The following is a 5966-nucleotide window of genomic DNA, read 5'->3' on the forward strand; positions in this document are numbered from 1 at the left end:
ATTTGACAAATTAGAATGGTCATTCATACATAATACCTTAATCACCTTAAATTTCCCACCAAGTTTCACTAAATTAATTATGCCATGCATAACAACTACTTCTACTTCAATTCTGATTAATGGTAACCCTACAGAATATTTTGAACCCATGCGAGGCATTAGACAGGGAGACCCTTTATCACCTTATCTGTTTATTCTATGCTTGAAAATGCTTTCAAGAAAAATAAATACAACAGTTGATTATCATGCTTGGCTACCACTTTCACTTGCTAAAAGGGGACCTCAGCTATCTCATTTATTTTTTGATGACGATATTATTCTCGCATAAAAAATTACTGCCAACACTTGTCAATCAATTGTTAACACTATTACTCAATTTACACATCAATCTGTGTAGCGGCCTTTTGCCATGTTAGGGGCTCAAGGCTCCAAGGTTGTGTGGCAGCATTTTCGTCAGCTGCGTAGCGGCCTTTTGCCCAAACTTCCCTTTGTCAAGCGGGATCACGCCGTTTTGTCATTGATGTTGTTGTTGTTTCGACTGCTACTACTGTCGTTGTTGGCTCGAGGCGATGAGATAGTGGTAGCCGGCTTCTTCTGGTCTGGACAGGCGTTCGGACTCTATAAGACTAGGTAAGCCTAACAATTGCGGAAAAGAAAGTGAAATAACGACTAAGATCTCAACGTCAACAGATAAATATTTAATTGAAAACTGCCGCTCGGCATGTTCAAGTAAAAATCTACAACTCGAAGTATAAACAACTCCCAAAACCCGGTAGTTACAAGTCACAAACTCTAAGGAAGTAACAAATGTCTCTATACTTTAGCGTCTAAGAGTATAAATAAAATTCAAAATAGTAAGGATAGAGGGGAACTCCGGGGTCTGCGGACGCTGGCAGATATACCTTGAAGTTGCCATGCAGCAGCATACACTCTCCTAATATCGGGGTTGGTAGGATGTACCTGGGTGTGCACAAAAATATGAGCAGAAGCGTAGTATGAGTACACCACAATGGTACCCAGTAAGTGCCAAGACTAACCCCGGTAGAGTAGTGACGAGGTCATGTCAGGGCCCTACTGGGGTATAAGAAATAAGGCAGAAGGTGAAATGATAAAAAGGAATGGCAGGTAAATGAAACAGTAAAAATGTACGGACTGGCAACAACAATGAAAACAAGAAGACGATTACAACACCTAAGAAAAATAACATCTTACAAGTTAAGGAACCATAACAACAACAAACAACACAGCAAAAAAGAGGAAATCAACAGGGGCGCTCCCAAGGTACCGCCTCGTAGTCCCAAAAGTAAACTTTTCGCAACGGCACAGCAGAAACCTTGCGCCACAATCTACCTCCGCACGAAAGAAACCTCATGCCAAATCACACTCCGCACGGAAAAAACCTCTTGCCAATCACACTCTGCACGAAAGAAACCTCGTGTCAATCACACTCCGCACGCAAGAAACCTCATGCCAATAACACACCGCACGAAAGAAACCTCGTGCCAATAACACTTCGCATGGAAGAAACCTCGTCCCAATAATACTCCGCACGGAAGAAACCTCGTGCCAACAACCAAACAATCACCACAACAAGAATCACGAAAGTCAACACGTAATAAATACAACAATGATATTACAAGCAAGGAAATCCAACAGTTAAAGAACAAATATAGAATCAAGGAAGAACAGGTAATCCAACTAAGCATGTTGTACAAATTGCAACTAAGAGATGAAACAAATAGACATGTGAAATTAGGCTAAACATGAAGACTACACGTGCTAGAATAACTCATTTAAGATATAAAAAGGAAATTACTTAGCAAAGACCGGATTTTCAATATTTAGCCTGTGTACGCACTCGTCACCTCACGTACACGGCACTCACATATCACAAATTGTTACAACAGTACAAAATCCTAAGGGGATTTTCCCCACACAAGGTTAGACAAGTCACTTACCTCAAACCCAGATCAATCAGTCAATAAGAAAGCCTTTCCCTCGACTTTCCGACTCCGAACGGCCCAAATCTATTCAAAAGAAATTACATACTATAAAAATAACTATAAGAAAATAATCTAATTAATGAAATCAAGATTTAAACATGAAATTAAGAAATTGCCCCAAAATATCGGCCCGGGCCCACATCTCGGAATCAGGTAAAAATTACAAAATCCGAACACCCGCTCACCCACGAGCACACCTATACCAAAATTTCTCAAATCCGATACCAAAATCTCGACAAAAACCTCAAAATTTGGTCTAAGAACTTACCTCCATTTTCTCCCAATTTTCCACCCCAATCACTAACTTAATGATTAAATCAAGGGCATAATCATGAAAATTAACCAACACTAGGTAAGAATCACTTATCCAAAACACCCACGTGAAAATATCTCCAAGAATCGCCTCACACCGAGCTTCGAAATCAATTTTTGTGTTATGAACTCAAACCCTCGTTTTTGAACACTTAAATCTGCCCAGGTGTTTACTTCTTCGCGAATGCAGAAGATTCCTCGCGTCGCGAAGCACAAAATGCTATTGACCGAAAAACCTCTTACGAAAACGCGAGGCTCACTCGCAACCGTGATGATCACTGACCCTAGTCCTTCACGAACGCGGAGCCTCTCACGCGAATGCGTAGGCTAAGCGTGAGGTCCACCCCTCTGCCACTATTCTTCGCGAATGCTTGGGATCATACGCGAACGCAAAGAGAATTCCTCGCCTTCCACCCAGAACCCCTTCACGCGAGACCCCTCTCGCGAGCACACTGAAGGAAACCAGCATCAGAAGAATCAGTGATTTTCAGCAGTTCAACAAGTCCCGAAATCTTCCGAACATGATCTAAATCACACCCGAGGCCCCGGGACATCAACCAAATATGCCAACAAGCCCTAAAACATCATACGAACTTAGTCGAGCCTTCAAATCACATCAAACAACGCAAAAATCACGAATCATGCATCGATTCAAGCCTAATGAATTAAGGAAATTCCAACTTCTACAAACAATGCCGAAGCCTATCAAATCATGTCTGATTGACCTCAAATTTTGCACACAAGTCACATTTGACATTACGAGCCTACTCCAACTTCAAGAATCGGAATCTTACCTCGATATAATAAAGTCCACTCCCGGTCAAACTTTCGAAAAATCTCCCAATTTTCTAACTTTCGCCAATTGACGCCATAATGACCTACGGACCTCCAAATCAATATTTGGACACTCTCCTGAGACAAAAATCATCATACGGAGCTATTGGAACCGAAGAAACTTCATTTCAGAGTCGTCTTCACACAAGTCAAACTACGGTCAACTTTTACAACTCAAACTTCACACTTAGGGACTAAGTGTCCCATTTCACTCTGAAACTCTTCCGAACCCGACACCAAGCACCCCGGCAAGTCGAGTAACCATAAAATTAAACAGAGGGAGAAATAAAAAGGGGATCGGGTCTCATCCTCTCAAAACGACTGGTCGGGTCATTACATCAAGTGGAACGAAATAAACTTTCAGTCAGTCATATATCCACTGGAAATCAACTTGCAGCAATATCGACACGAACATTTGAAGGGTAAATTTCATAAATTGTCATATAACTATGATTTTTTTCATCAAAGTCATATAACTTTAATGTTTCATACAAAAATCATATAATTTTCACTAACTCACATGAAAATCATAATGACCGAAAAATATAATTTTCCAGTAGTATTTTTCTTATTCCACATTTTTTTATTTTTTTTATTTTTAGTCTAATAAATAATAACCCAATTAAAATAGGAGATATATATATATGTGTGTGTGTGTGTGTGTGTGTGCGTGTGTGTGTGTGTGTGTGTATTATATACATATTCTATATATATTTTTGGCTAGCGAATGTAGTTAGTTTCGGCCGACTGGTCAATTTCGTACTTTTCCCTTAACATAGGAATGACCCAACCCAGCCTGACCCAACACCTATATACATAAATTAATATAATACTAAAAGTGAATCCTTCTCCCACAAAAAACGTAGTTCGGAATGCATGAGATTATGACAAATAAAAAGTATAATCTGAGAACACTTGAAACAAAAATGTTATCAATTTGAATGAAAATCTTGAAAAGAAAAATAAAAGATAGAGTATAGTATTTTGAAGGATTCAATTTTAGTATTATTTAATTTATTTATGTGGATATTGGGTCGGGTCGGTTAGGTCATTCCGATTTTAATTGGATTATTATTTATTAGACGGAAAAGAAAACTAAAAATCGTGGAATAAAAAATACTACTGAAAAATTATATTTTTTTAGGTCACTATGATTTTTGTGTGAGCTAGTAAAAGGTTTATGATTTGTCTGAGTAAACATAGTTTTATGACTATAGTGAAAAAAAATCATAATTATATGACCTTTTATGAAATTTACTCGTCATTTGCACACTTAGTTCACAAGATTGGCCTCAAGGAGATTGAGCCCATCTTGAGAGGGCATGATAAGGATAAATATTGGATCCATGTTGATAATGTTTGTATTGTTCCTGATTGTAACAGTTCATATTATATGCAGTTGCGGACCTATGTTATAGAATGAGGGATCACCGGCACCCGTAAAGTTCGGCAAAAATTTCATATACATATGTATATGTCTTTAAACAATAGTGATATATTAATAGTGGTACTGTATATATAAAGTAAATTTTGGTTGAATACAAATGTGCACCCGCTACCTCTAAATTCTGAGTCCGCCTCGAACTATATGGGACTCCATTGTAACAGTTGTTCCTACTGTTTAGTACTCCTTTATATAACAGATCTTTTCTCTACCCACCCTTATATCTGTATATATACTTCATATTTATTCAACAATAAGTAACCCTCTTACAACCTGTCTTCTATTCTTATAAATTGTGCATTAGAAGCTGTACAAGAGAGGAGTCCTCTCTTTATCCTTTTAATTAGTCCCTGCGTAAAAATAGCAGTATCACCAAAAATACTGTATTTGCTTACTTAGTTGTAATATATCATATATTATTGTGTTGAAACAATATTTAACCATGGTGGAATAGTTGGTTGAAATATGATGCATGCAGTTTTTTAATGGTTAAAATGTTGAATAAGAGAATGAAGATGATGAGATGCTTTTAGGAAAGTATTGACTGTATTTGAGTTGTACTCAATCTAAAGCTAACTTTAGGGATTTAGAAATATTTTGAGAAATGATTTGATTATATTTGAATTGCAGTTAATTTGGTTAGTATTGAATTTAGGAAGTAATTACGTTTTGATTACTGCGTTTTATAAGATATCGAGTGTATTTTGGTTTAATAATTTTTGTGTGGACATTAATTGATATGGATTTAAAACATTGGGTGCCTAATTCGGCTGAATATTGTCACGACCCAAAATCCACTATAGGTCGTAATGCCGCCTAATGCTGTCGTTAGGCAAACCAACAGTGATTTATCAACTTGATTACTCATTTTATTACTTTTGAAATCATAAATTTTAACAAGGAAGGAAATTTACACTTTTAAATCCACGGGAAATTACAAAATTTGTAGTTTATAAGAGAAATGAAAAGCAATGATAATATACAAGACCATATGCATCAACTAGTATATCCCAAAACTCAGTGTCACAAGTGCATGAATATTTACTAAGGAGTACAATAATAATAAAATATATGTCTGAAATGTAAATAAGACAGGACAAGGTGAATAGTACAATGGGGACTCTGTGGGCTGCGATGCGTAGCCTGGAACGCAACTCACATAAAGTCTACTCAACAGCTGCGCCTACGCGCCAAGATCACCAAATGAACCTGTCAGATCCTACACATTTAGTGCAGAAGTGCAGCATGAGTACATAAATCAACGCGTACCCAATAATTATCTAGCCTAACCCCGGAGAAGTAGTGACGAGGGTCGACATCGACACTTACTATTGGTCCAATAAATCAATATGGTAAATCATAAACAGATAAGA

This window comes from Nicotiana attenuata, chromosome 7, assembly GCF_001879085.1.
Source record: "Nicotiana attenuata strain UT chromosome 7, NIATTr2, whole genome shotgun sequence".
Taxonomy (NCBI): Eukaryota; Viridiplantae; Streptophyta; class Magnoliopsida; order Solanales; family Solanaceae; genus Nicotiana; species Nicotiana attenuata.